At 41.6% G+C, this 15,000-nt stretch overlaps 1 protein-coding gene across 1 annotated transcript in view; it reads right to left on the reverse strand.

The window, feature by feature from the left end:
• The window catches only part of LOC307016303 (polypeptide N-acetylgalactosaminyltransferase 14-like), a gene marked incomplete at its 3' end in the record, with an annotated part of 135,774 nt that overhangs the window by 85,974 nt on the left and 34,800 nt on the right, over positions 1–15,000 (reverse strand). The window lies entirely within an intron of this gene.

Below are 15,000 nucleotides of genomic sequence, written 5' to 3' on the forward strand. Positions count from 1 at the left end.
ATTTGAGATTTTAAACAGCATACATTTTAAATTGTGCTTCAGAAAGTAATATTATTTTAGGAGTGTTGAGAGATGGTGTCAACATCAATTGAAATGAGTCACCCAGTGGAAATTTTAGATATGTCTTCATAACTGTATCCTTACATTTTACATTCACTCAGTTACAATGTGGTAGTTATACGTAGTTTGTTTTAATTTATTATCGATCACCTTATATAGTACATATTTCTTAATTTAAGCTCCAGTATATATGAATATTTTTGGTGTGTTTTTTAGTTATATTTGTTATTGACCGAGTAAACGCTTTTATTTGGAAAGCAGTTTTTACAGGCCTCTACCGTAATGCATAGGTCAGGATATTCGCGCACCGCAATACAACGTGTGGGCTGGCTTGACTGTGTTTTCCGAAGTGGGGGCTGGCTCGACCACAGTCTGTTTACCCAGTGTTTCCTGACATGAAACGTTTTGTTTCACCTTGCTATGTGTTTTTAACGTATATTAAAAAACGGGGACATTTCCGGGGACAGTTTCAACCGGGTATGTGTATGTGTATATCAGGGTATATGCAGGAATCCTGAAGTCAAATGTAAAACCTTTTAAGACCTCATCGCCACTTGGAGTTCTAACCGGTTACCTTGGCGACACACTTTACCTCACATTGACTATGGCTGTGTCCCAATTCAGAGGCTGGGTCCTGAGGCCTGAGGACCCAGCTTCGCAGTCCGCGGACTGCGAAATGAGACGGCAGACTGCGAAATGAGACGGTCTACGGAGCAGGTCCTTGTACGTCACCGGCAGTTACCCCTACATTTCCCGCCCCCGTCACCTAGCAACCAGCTGCAGTCACAAGTGCCGGTAATAATTTCTGACACTAGGCAAAATATTTTCAAACTGTTTTCAAAACTGTTTTCAAACTGTTTTCAAAACTGTTTTCAAAACTGCTCAATATGGAGTCAGATCTAGCTGTACTTATTTTGGTGTTATATAATATGTTTAAATTATTTTCCCGAGGTCGCAACAGGCCCCCGTGAAGAGGGCTTCATTCTCCCCGCGAATCTCGATAAATTTCGCAGTCTGCTCCTTGCTCCCTATCAAAACAAAATGTTTGCAGTAAGATTTGTATAACAAAAGCAGTTAAATAAATAAATTAGCTTTATAATGAATCCCAACAATATGAAAACCAAACAGGGTTTAGAAATATTTTCACTTCATATTATTTTATGTATGTAATATAAAGAAGACATCTCCAATTGCCCGTATATTTAAATACACAAATTAAAAATTACTTTTCTTTCATGTCGTTTACTATTTGGGTGAGAACATTTAAAAACGAGCTGAAACCGTTGTAGCCGTTGATTGGACGTTACAAGCCATATCTTTTTTTTTAACTCATTCGTCACCGTCACCCGTTGCATCCTGGGATATGGTACACCGCGGATTGTACATCAGATGTATCCTCTAAATCTGGGGAAAGAAGGCTGCATTTGCGGGCCGCATTCGGAGGAGTCTTGTCTTTTTTTTAAATTGGGACAGCCTTCGTTTGGCGGAAGTGACGTATGCGGTCTCCGAATGCATCCTCAAGAGGATACGGCCGCTGAATTGGGACACAGCTTATATACAGTATTGATTGTCCTTCCTCCTTATCTTCCAACCATTTGGACGCAGACTTGCATTTCCCCATAACGATGTTGCTTAGCAACCGGCGTAAACGGAGCTTCGCGCTATCAAGCATTGATGTCCTGTTCAAATGACGTCAAATCCAACGGGATGCCATAAATAAACTACACAGAATCACACTACACACCTACGGAATGATTACATTCAGGCAGACTGTAGAATACAACCTCTTTGGACAATTTATATACTTATTGAAAATAAGCTACAAAATGTAACACCTTGGAAAATGCCGTTTAATACTTTTTAATACCCTTCATTTTCGCTAAATTGATTTATCAACTTGTAATAGCTACTTTTTAAGACCCCGCGGACCCCCTGGATATGTGTGTAGGTATGTACATATATATATATGTGTATGTGTGGGTGTACATACGTGAGTATATGGGTACATGTATTATTGTTACTATTCTTTATTTTCTTATCCATTCATTTTATTTTAATATTATCTTTTACATTACTTTATTTTTACCTATATATGTATTTATTTAGTTATTTACTTTACTAGCTAGGACCGGGAGGGGAGGGGGGGAAAGGGAAAACAAATATTGACTGTATAAATGTAAACTCATTGTGCCTGAGGAAGTGAATATGGAAGAGAAAGTGTAACAGGAGACGGGAAGGAGAGGAGGGAGGAAGGAGAGAGGAAACACGGGGGAAAGAGAGCGGGGAGATGTTTGTTTAAAGGGTGGATCTGAGAGAGGAGTAAAGAGACGAGGAGAAACAAAGCAAGGGAAGATGGAGATGAAAGCAGAAAAGAGAGGAGAGGAGAAATCAGGGGCGGGTTTCTAAAGATTTGAGATGAATATTTACAGAGGATGAGGAGGACGAGAAGCCAGACGGGACGCGAGGAGAGAGGGAGAACACGGCTCAGCAATAAACACAACGTTAGAGAGAAAAGAAAAGTGTGATATCATGGGGAATAGAGGAGGAAGGGAGGGAAGAGAGGAAGGGTGACGAGAAGTTAGGAGAGGAGGAGGAAGAGGAGGAGGAGGAAGAAGAGGAGGAGGAGGAGAAGGAGGAGGTGAAAAAAGTGGACAAATAAAGAGAGCAGAGAAGAGAGAGGGGGAGAGAAGAGGCGAGGCAACAAGGACAAGTGGAATTAAGCCTGTCTGACTATCTCACACACACACACACACACACACACACACACACACACGGACACACACACACACACACACACACACGGACACACACACACACACACACACACACACACACACACACAAGCACGCACGCACACAGACGCACATACACACGCACGCACGCACGCACACACACACGCACATACACACGCCTGCGGCCGTCTCGTCTCTCTGTGAGATTTGTTTGCGTCTCGTCTCGCTAGGTGCTCAGGAAAGGCTGCGTTCAAGGTCCTCTGGTCTCTATCCTATTTACAGGACACACTCACACACACACACACACACACACACACACACACACACACACACACACACACACACACACACACACACACTCACACAGCTTGTCTTCCTAATGCACCGTGGCATCCTCTCAATGCCTCTTACATGAACACAGACATTCAATTAAAATAACCTGAGGCACGGAGCTGTGTGTGTGTGTGTGTGTGTGTGTGTGTGTGTGTGTGTGTGTGTGTGCCACCATGGAACCTATTAATTCATCCAGACGAGACAGACTGATCTATTTAGAATCATAATGAGAAAGATGAAGCCCCCAGTCTCACACACACACACACACACACACACACACACACACACACACACACACACACACACACACACACACACACACACACACACACACACACACACACACACACACACACACACACACACACACACACACACACACACACACACACACACACACACACACACACACACTGCATGCTTTTTGACAGCTCCCAATGGACACAGACGTCAGGAATAAAAAAGAGGGAAACAGAGAGAGAGGTATGAAGGTCAGGAACTATTTTAGGTGGAGCTCATAGGAACTTTTTTCTCTTGACCGAACAACACCCGCCACACAAATGACTGCGCGGAAAGAAGTGAGCAACCTTACGTTATAATAATACAAAATATATAATAAGGGCTTTGTTGGGAGTTTGAGTCAACAGGTTACGAGCAAGAAGACATTTGCCACCTTAATATTAATTAACTTCACTAATGTATTGGTTTGGACGGACTCTGTGTTCACATCATGTGAAAGGAGTGATGTTAAGATGACGGTTTGACCTGCCTGTGGAAATCACCACTGATTTGTTGCTGCTGTGAACAATCCTCCGAAAATAAAACATGAATTACAGGAAATACATTCATGGTTCAGTAACGTCTTTCTTGTAAAGTCCCTGTCACACTGTCCCGAAATTGACACCCGATGGACACACGAATATGGAATTGTGAATTTCGCACGAAGATGGCCCCGAACCACACACGAAGGCAACATTTACATTATATTTAAGACATACAACTGCAACGAAAGTAACACAAACGATTATGTTAAAGTATTATGATACTGTTCTGATGTTTTCAGACTTTGTTCTTTACTTTCTCCGTCTTTATATGGAGAAGATATTAAGTTTTCTCCGTCATGTTGTTTCCATAGCAACAACAACTTCCTCGCCTTCAAAATAATATATTATATCCTTTTTAGTTTCACAGAACACAAATTGGGTTATTTACATAATATGTTTACATGATTTTGTTGTGCAATAAAACAGATGGACACACGATAAAGGAAATGTTCAAATTCGGCTCTGATCGTAGCAACATCGGGCCATTCGTGAGGGCATCTTAAGCCATCGTATGACCGCCGGTGGAGTTTCTCAGGCTCCGGCAGCAACTTCGTGAGCGGTGGCAAAATCTTTGGCATGCAAAAAAATTGCAGAAGGACCTTGCGAAGGTTCATTTTCGTGTTGAATTCGTGTGTCAATTTTGCCCTTCGTAAGGCCATCGTGAGAGCATCTTGTTATCATCGGTGCCATCGGGCATTCGCCCAATCAGAGTGAGGGCGAATGCCCGATGGCACCGATGATAACAAGATGCCCTCACGAGTGCCTTACTAAGTTGCCGCTCACGAAGTTGCTGCCGGAGCCTGAGAAACTCCACCGGCGGTCATACGATGGCTTAAGATGCCCTCACGAATGGCCCGATGTTGTTACGATCAGAGCTGAATTTGATCATTTCCTTAATCGTGTGTCCATCGGGTGTCAATTTCGGGACAGTGTGACAGGGGCTTTAAGGATTACAGCTGCACTTCTCTGTGTTGCAGAAAGACAATGAAACATTCTTATATGTGTTGTTTTTCGGGGATGTTCGTCTGCAGTCATGATTTATTAGTTGTGTTTGTTTGTGTGCAGCACCGTGATAAAGACAATGGGAGATACAGCGAGGGAACAGTGTGTAGTTTGAGACAAAACAGACATTACAAATCAACTTTTCAATTCCCTGCTGCTGTTATTTCTGATAAACTCTCTGAACCTTAATATGTGCCCCCGTCACATGATGAATTACCCATTACAACAGAGGTGTGTGTGTGTGTGTGTGTGTGTGTGTGTGTGTATGTGTGTGTGTGTGTGTGTGTGTGTGTGCCCTTTTTATTATCCCCTGGTCATGTGAACCATATGAGCAATGACCCCTCCAACCCTCACACACACAAACACACACACACACACACACACACACACACACACACACACACACACACACACACACATGTCGAGCCCTGTGTTACACTGTGATGTATCACCTCTGGAACATCTGGAACAAAGAGGCAGGAAATAGAATATCTCTATATAATATAATCCATGTGCTTTTTCAATATGAAGAGGTGGCAGCTATCAGCGGTATTATTTTTAATCCTTCATCCTCTCCATATTCAGAATGATCTGGTTCATGTTACAGAGATGGGATTAAAATTGGAAGGATTATTATTTTATATATATATATTTATATTTTCCTTTCATCGTGTTTTATATGTGGTTTTAGTTTCCTCGCTTCTTCCTTCAGTGAATGTTTGTTCTGTAAAATAATGGTTTAAAAATGACCTTTAGATCTTAAAAGTAACTATGAAACATGCTAATATAAAAGAAGAAATATATAATAAGAAAAATATTAATAATAGAATATACATAAAATAAATGGTGGAAAATGCTGAATAATTTGAAGAATGCAAAAGTGTTATGGTCCAAAAATGACATTTGAATTAAAATAATCTGATATCTAGATAAAAAAACTACATTTGAACATTTAAAAAAAAAAAAACATTTAAAGATGAGGTATGTAATTTATTTCAGAAACACTTGTTGTTATATTCCATGGAATGATCTTAACATCCCGATAGCAATGAATATCTGAAGTGCTTAAAAAATGTAATCTCTGGAAGCCGTGGTACTGTAAAAAGCACGAACAATCATCTGATCCGGCCCGGCTAAAATAACTGGATGGCCTACCTGCCTGTCAGCCTTCCATCTGTGCACAAACTTATCTCGTGCCCTCATTGGTCATGTGCGCGTTCGTGTGTGTTGGAGGAGGAAGTCTGAAGGAAGTGGCAGATTTTTTCCGGCTGTGTATTTTCAAATTCTAGCGCACTCGAGCTGGTTTCTCTAAAATGACCTACCCCACCTTTAAGAAATAATAACATGAATGTAGAAAAAAAAAAAAATTGTAGAAAAAAGATTATTTTCCTTATTTTAGGTCTTGCAAAAGAGGCAGCAAAAACCATATCTGCAGCCAGTGGCGGACTGGCCATCGGGACGTTCGGGACGAATCCCGATGGCCAGTAGTGAAGTGGGCTGGTCGGACGATGTGGGCAGGTCGGATAAGTCACTAGCACCCCGTCCGTCGATAATTTACTAGCGGTATTTACTTGCGGTACGGCGGTGGGCCGGTCGAGAGTCCCGGGCGGATTTTTTGTCCCAGTCCGCCCCTGTCTGCAGCAATAAGCCAAAAGTATGCATATTTGATCCAGATTAAGCATTATGCAGCACGGTGAAGTCTCTCATCCAAAACATATCACTCAAACAGAAAAGACATTAAGCAGGGTAAAGACAGAAAATACAAAACACAGAAACTGGATTAGACGGTATTAGTCGCAGGTCAAACGATGCACAAAAGAGAAAGTTTTGAAATGACTCACAGCGAGACGCAGCTCATTTACTCACAGTCGTCTCTAATCCTGTTATCTGAAGCTTGCCAATTAGTTTTTGTATCAAAGTTTTGTTATCTTCAGGTCACGACTCACTGTCTTGTAATCCTGTGAAAATGAAATCTGTTGATGCAGACTTTAAATGTTCGCTGGCTCGGGGGGAGACGAGCTTTACAGTCCGGCTCATTGAAGAGAAGAAGAAGCAGCAGAGAGAGAAGAAGCCATTGATCAACACTTCCTGCTTTCATCTGCACGAAACAGCACGCAGCGTTTAGATCAAAGACAAAGTTGAACCGACGGCTTTTCTAATCGGCTGTCTTGAGAGATAATGAGATTACTAAACCTTGATCTTGAGAAAATGGAGTTTGATATGTTTTGGTAATTAATTTGTGGAAATGTGTGCACAAACGCAGAGAGTGAGTGAATTAAAGGGGACGTTTAAATAAGCGTCTTTGCCTCATAATGCTTTTTAACCCTCCTATTGTCTTCGTGTGTCCCCCCCCCCCCTTACTTTGACCGGTCCTGTTTTAACTGCTATTACATTAACACAAAAACCATTAATCATCACCACATTTCATTGAACACCCTTTCAAACTGTACATATTGTATCAGACTACTGGTATACATGAAACACTGCAGTAAATATACAAAGAACAGACACTGAACATGTACTGCGTGTTCCAGGTGTGATCCATGTGGGGGGAGGGGCACATAAGAGCGGGAAATGTATCTGTGTGTGTGTGTGTGTGTGTGTGTGTGTGTGTGTGTGTGTGTGTGTGTGTGTGTGTGTGTGTGTGTGTGTGTGTGTGTGTGTGTGTGTGTGTGTGTGTGTGTGTGTGTGTGTGAGATCTGGATGGTTACTAATTCCTTTTCTTTATGGCGGTCACCGGGAACACCATGGGTGTTACAAAGTTGACTAAATCATCCAAAGTTCAATGAAAGTGGTGATCAGCCATGTTATATGTTCAAATGTCTACTGTGAAGGATATCATAAAGCCTTAAAGCAATCGAATGGGAAACTAAAAAGTTATGATTGATGAAAGCATTAAATCAGTCAATCCGACCCGAAGACAATAGGAGGGTTAAAGAAATACAACTTTAGTTAATTGAACATTTTAGTGATGTTTTAGTTCAATAGCTGGGATGCACTAAGGCTCAGATTTTTCCGCAATGGCCCAGAGTTTGAGTCCGACTCACTGCTGTTTTTTTTGTCACTTTCTTGCTGTTTTATTGAACAAAACCAAAAGAAATAGCAACGACTAAGTCTTGAAATCGTATCACCACTGTTGTATGAAAGCCTAGCATCGCCACCTTAGATTGTATTACCCATTTGTGCTTTTTTTTTTTGTGTGTTTCTTCACCATTCAAACCAACTGGTTGAGTCTCGGCTCTCCCACTTTGTGTGAATGAGCTTCACTGCTCAACCTGAAAGCCAAGGAGCGAGGAGGACGGTCTGAATACGGCGATGTTCGTAAAACACGTTAAACAGAAACATGCAGGATGCACCCGGCTGACGCAATCAAAACAAACCTGCTTTTCTGACTTTGTTATAATACATGGTATTCTTATAGCGCTTTTCCTAATGCTCAAATACGCTTTACATCAAATCAGAACAGAAACAATACAAAGAAAATAAAAGTTTGAAAGCTATGAATAAGTGAGTTTTGAGATATTTTTTGAAGGATTCAAGAGTGCTATGATAGTTTCAGTTTGACAAACACAGTCAAGAAGTTGGAAGAAACACCGGGTGGTGCAACGGTTTGTTCTCCAGGCAGCCATATGTGACGGCATGGACTTCATTACCATTGAAATACACTGCTATTAGATTACTCAACTACTGTAACATAATCTGTGATAATTCTGCAATATATACTTTTATTGTCACTACTGTTATCTGGCGGCTATCACACTACTTCTACATGCTACTATTATTTTTACTTAAAATAAATACTGTTACGGTACTTATCGTTTTCCACCGTGATGGGTACTTTTTGTACATTTGTGTCAGGATTCTCATGATATGTCCCGTTTGTAGTTTTGTATGTCCGGTTATGGATGTTTTCCTCCGTGTATATTGTCTGGTCCTTCTCTCTGTGTTTGTCCTCCCTGTCGTTAGTTTCCCTGTTGTGTCGAGTTGTCTGATTGTGTTCGCCTGTTGCCCTTGTGTTTCTCCTCCCCTGCCCGGCTGTTTCTCGTCTCGTGATTACCCCTCCCTGTATTTAGTCTTGTCTCTTCCTGTGTTCAGTGTTGGTTCGTTTTTTGTTGGTGACTGAGTTCACCGGGGAGTGCTCTGTTTGTCCGAGTTTTGATTCTTATCTTTGAAATAAAGTTAGGATCAGTGTTATCTGCATTTGGGTCCTGCTTGCTTCACTCAGCTTAACAATTTGTGTAATTTCTATTTCTTATATTTAATGCAAGCCTCTTACTTAAAGGTCCCATGTCATGCTTTTCCGGTTATCACCCGTCCCCTTGTGTGTTATGAAGGTTGTTCTGCATGTAAACGGTCTGCAGAGTCAAAACCCTCAAAGTACACCCTGTAGGGAGTAAAACTCTAACACAGAGAAGACCTGTCTGTGCTGCCCCAGAACGCCTCGTTGGACATTTCTCTATTTCCATTTGTTTCTTCCGGGAACCGCATGACGTAATGCGGTTCCCGGAACCAAAATGGACCAATCCGCGGAGCTCCTCGCACACCAGGACAGGAAGTCCCCTGGCTGGTAATAGACGAGTTGGGATTGCGCGTTTAGAAACCTTTTTTCTTACTCAATATCAAGCCACACTTATTGTTTTTACTTCGGCTGTGAGTGTTTGTGTGTGCTCAGGATGAGTTTTGCGCTGTATCGCCGACCCGGAAACCACACCAGTAAGCCAGCTCAGTGAGTAGCGAGCCTCGCAACGTCCCGACCAATCAGAGCATAGTGGGCTCACAGGAAGGGGGGCAGGAGCTCCAACAAGCCGTTAAGGACAGAGAGTGAATACACATGCTATACAGAGATGCTGTATGAGAAACCAATGTGAGTTTTGAAAATTGAACAATGTAAATCTATTCTAGTAGACCTCAACAATGGAATTATGATCAGTAGAAATGGCCATGACATGGGACCTTTAATATTTTGCCACTTTACTTTAACTGTAACAATGTAAACGTGCCTCTGTGGGACTAATAAAGGTATCCTGATTTTGAAAATAAGACACCAGCGCTCAGCAAAAAAGTCCCTAACACTGCAACCACTCCTATGTTTATGAAAGTGTGTTAGCTCCAAAATGATTGAAAAGGATTACAAAAATAAGTCTTCTTCTTCTGAACATTAAATAGTCTGATTTCTGTCCTCGAACACATCGCTGCTCATCTGACATTCTTATGAAAACTTCAGGAACATGGTGACATTTGGTTCATCTCCCCCTTCTTCGTCTCCACGTTTCTCTCCCTTCTCACCTCCTTCCTCCTCACCTGTCCTCACTTCCTCCCTCGTCTGACCTCCTTCTCCCCTCATCCCTTGTTCTCTCATTAATTTGTACCTGCACGTCTTCCCTTCCTCCTCTCCTCCAGTGTGAAGTGGATGCTGTTTGTTTGAAGTCAGTGTTATTGAGCTCAGGTCTGGAGAGAGCGCTGCTATGTCAATAATACACACACACACACACACACACACACACACACACACACACACACACACACACACACACACACACACACACACACACACACACACACACACACACACACACACACACACACACACACACACACACACACACACACACACACACACACACACACACACACACACACACACACACACACACACACACACACAGCTTGGTCCTCAATTAGGGGTGTGTATGGATCTCACCCTGCAGCAGTGGTGCTTGTTTGGTTTCTACATTGTTTTCTGTTCCGGCTCATACATCTCTGTCTATGACACACACAAACAAACACAACCACCTAGACACACACACACACACAACCACTTAGACACACACACACACACACACACACTTTTTTGGGAACTTTCTCTGCCCGAAAAAGCTCTGACTTTACCTGAACTAAAAGCCCAGGTGACTTCTGTTGAGACTTGACTAAGTGTGTAATTTAAAAAAAACATCAACAAACAGAGCAGATATACTTCTAATGGGTTAATTTTAAACTTTAATCATGGGAGGAACAATTAGGGAGATGAAAGCCAACAGGGAAGGAAATTCAAAGAGATTGGATTCAAATCATTGGATGTATATTTTGTCATTTGTCTCATGTATTGCTTTTTATATTTTTTAATGCAGACATAGGCCATTTTCAGGTGTATATCAGTATGTAGTGTCTCTACTTTAAAGAGTCCTCTCCTGCTGATGTTCAGGTGTATATCAGTATGTAGTGTCTCTACTTTAAAGAGTCCTCTCCTGCTGATGTTCAGGTGTATATCAGTATGTAGTGTCTCTACTTTAAAGAGTCCTCTCCTGCTGATGTTCAGGTGTATATCAGTATGTAGTGTCTCTACTTTAAAGAGTCCTCTCCTGCTGATGTTCAGGTGTATATCAGTATGTAGTGTCTCTACTTTAAAGAGTCCTCTCCTGCTGATGTTCAGGTGTATATCAGTATGTAGTGTCTCTACTTTAAAGAGTCCTCTCCTGCTGATGTTCAGGTGTATATCAGTATGTAGTGTCTCTACTTTAAAGAGTCCTCTCCTGCTGATGTTCAGGTGTATATCAGTATGTAGTGTCTCTACTTTAAAGAGTCCTCTCATGCTGATGTTCAGGTGTATATCAGTATGTAGTGTCTCTACTTTAAAGAGTCCTCTCATGCTGATGTTCAGGTGTATATCAGTATGTAGTGTCTCTACTTTAAAGAGTCCTCTCCTGCTGGTGTTCAGGTGTATATCAGTATGTAGTGTCTCTACTTTAAAGAGTCCTCTCCTGCTGATGTTCAGGTGTATATCAGTATGTAGTGTCTCTGCTTTAAAGAGTCCTCTCCTGCTGATGTTCAGGTGTATATCAGTATGTAGTGTCTCTACTTTAAAGAGTCCTCTCATGCTGATGTTCAGGTGTATATCAGTATGTAGTGTCTCTACTTTAAAGAGTCCTCTCCTGCTGATGTTCAGGTGTATATCAGTATGTAGTGTCTCTACTTTAAAGAGTCCTCTCATGCTGATGTTCAGGTGTATATCAGTATGTAGTGTCTCTACTTTAAAGAGTCCTCTCATGCTGATGTTCAGGTGTATATCAGTATGTAGTGTCTCTACTTTAAAGAGTCCTCTCATGCTGATGTTCAGGTGTATATCAGTATGTAGTGTCTCTACTTTAAAGAGTCCTCTCATGCTGATGTTCAGGTGTATATCAGTATGTAGTGTCTCTACTTTAAAGAGTCCTCTCCTGCTGATGTTCAGGTGTATATTAGTATGTAGTGTCTCTACTTTAAAGAGTCCTCTCCTGCTGATGTTCAGGTGTATATGAGTATGTAGTGTCTCTACTTTAAAGAGTCCTCTCCTGCTGATGTTCAGGTGTATATCAGTATGTAGTGTCTCTACTTTAAAGAGTCCTCTCCTGCTGATGTTCAGGTGTATATCAGTATGTAGTGTCTCTACTTTAAAGAGTCCTCTCCTGCTGATGTTCAGGTGTATATCAGTATGTAGTGTCTCTACTTTAAAGAGTCCTCTCCTGCTGATGTTCAGGTGTATATTAGTATGTAGTGTCTCTACTTTAAAGAGTCCTCTCCTGCTGATGTTCAGGTGTATATCAGTATGTAGTGTCTCTACTTTAAAGAGTCCTCTCCAGCTGATGTTCAGGTGTATATCAGTATGTAGTGTATCTACTGTAGTTATGTACACATCTTGAATTGTAACTCCTACTTACTTTATAACTGATTCTATTTTCCAACAGTTTAAACGTCAAACTCTCACAGTAGGAATATCTAATCAGTGAATCTCAAACCAAGCTGTCACATCTTGATTTGAGACAATAATACCCACACACTGTTTCTCCCGTTTCACATTTTAAATGCAGAAATGATGAATAGAAAATCAATCATGCAATCGTTCGACGCAGCCTTATTTCCATGTTAATCATTCCACCTCTGCACGTCTCCAATCCAGAGACACGGGCACAGGAAATGACAAAGATTGACAAAATGCCTCTGCTGTTATCGTCCCATCTGATGCACAAAATTGCAAACTATATCGCTGATTTTTTTTTATTTGTTAGCGCTCAGATTTGGCTCACGGTTCCTGAGATGTTGTGTAAATCAAACGTGCTGAAGGAACGCTAAGCAGGGAATTATCACCGTGAAAAATACACTGGTGCAAGTACAGACACAGATAGGCTTCTAATAAACACACACACACACACACACACACACACACACACACACACACACACACACACACACACACACACACACACACACACACACACACACACACACACACACACACACACGCGCACACGCACGCACACACACACACACACACACACATCATATCTCAAAGCACAGACACACACACAAACACACACACACACACACACACACACACACACACACACACACACACACACACACACACACACACATCATATCTCACAGCACAGACACAGAACTATTCGCTGAACCTGAAATCTACCAGGGGTGGGTGCAATGAATCATGGGTAAACAGGGAAATGAGAGGACCTGGTCTGACAGCTGTTTGGTGGTATGTAGTGTGTGTGTGTGTGTGTGTGTGTGTGTGTGTGTGTGTGTGTGTGTGTGTGTGTGTGTGTGTTTGTGTGTGTGTGTGTGTGTGTGTGTGTGTGTGTGTGTGTGTGTGTGTGTGTGTGTTCTTTATCTGTACAGGATGGGTCAGGGGTTGAAAGTAGAATGCACTTGTCTTCCTCCTTGCACATATATAGTACATGTATACGTATCTTTAAATTCAGCAACTCAGTATCATATCATATTATATTGTTTTGTAGCTTATAGTATCTAATCATATCTTATCTCATCCTAACCGGTGATCAGGAACTGGATATATATCTATTTATATAACTGCGTATCTATGAAGCTGAAGAGACAATGCATTGAATGTGTTCTACGTCCAGGTTGTGACCTCTGACCTCTGACCTCTCTGTGTGGAGGCGGCAGAGTCTCTGCACAGGGATCAGGAGAGGATCACATCGAATATTCATGGGAATGAGTGAGAGAGAGAGAGAGAGAGAGAGAGAGAGTGAGAGAGAGGCGGAGAGAGAGAGAGAGTATGTTTGCAGGTGTTAACGTCTTCAATTCTCCTTGAATTTAAAGTACATTTATTCGCAGCCTTGCAAAGATTTCTGTCGCTTTTCAACCGGGCTCAGAATGTGTGTGTGTGTGTGTGTGTGTGTGTGTGTGTGTGTGTGTGTGTGTGTGTGTGTGTGTGTGTGTGTGTGTGTGTGTGTGTGTGTGTGTGTGTGTGTGTGCATGCATATGTATGAGGCGACAGATGGGGTGTTATTTAAACGTTACCTTGTACAGATGCATATTTTACCCTTCACATTCGCCTTAGAATGAAAACTTATGGAGGAAATACAAACTAAAATACTGATATAGACTCTTTTTGTATCCCCGAAATACTTTTATAAACTACCGAAATGTTGCTTTAAACTACTTATATATATGTAATAGTCAGAATTCACAGAAATTCTGACATATATTTGGTGACGATTAATCACACACACATCACATCTCAAACGATCGAGTGATCGATTAATCGATTTAAAATCGCGATTTGAAATGATGCAATTATCAAATCGCAAAGCCTGCGAATAAAAAAAAAAAGTGTTTTCAATTATTATTTTTTTGTTCTTGTTGTGTGTCAGTCATCCACACCAGTCAGAAGTGCTGTGCTCCACATGTACCTGCCATTGTTAACCAATCAGAAGTGGCCCATGATAGAAGGTGATAGACAGATTGATCCAATCACCTGCCAAGAGCTTTTGAAATACTTTTCCAAATGGCTTCCAATGGAGCTCTCCTAGATGGTTTGGTGAAACCATCTGAGTCAGGTTAGTAATGCTCCATCACATGTTTCTATCACAGGGTGAGTCTTAAACTGAAGCTTGGCTTTAAAGCAACCCAACGGAAGTTTCATGTAAGTTTAGCTCTTTCACTCGTAGCTCGGGCTGCGGGGGTGCTAGAGACGGGAGCATGTTGATACGACCTTCCTAGCCGGAGATATGGCCGCATTTTACAATAAACTTCCG

This window comes from Notothenia rossii, assembly GCF_949606895.1.
Source record: "Notothenia rossii genome assembly, chromosome: 8".
In the NCBI taxonomy this organism is placed as follows: Eukaryota; Metazoa; Chordata; class Actinopteri; order Perciformes; family Nototheniidae; genus Notothenia; species Notothenia rossii.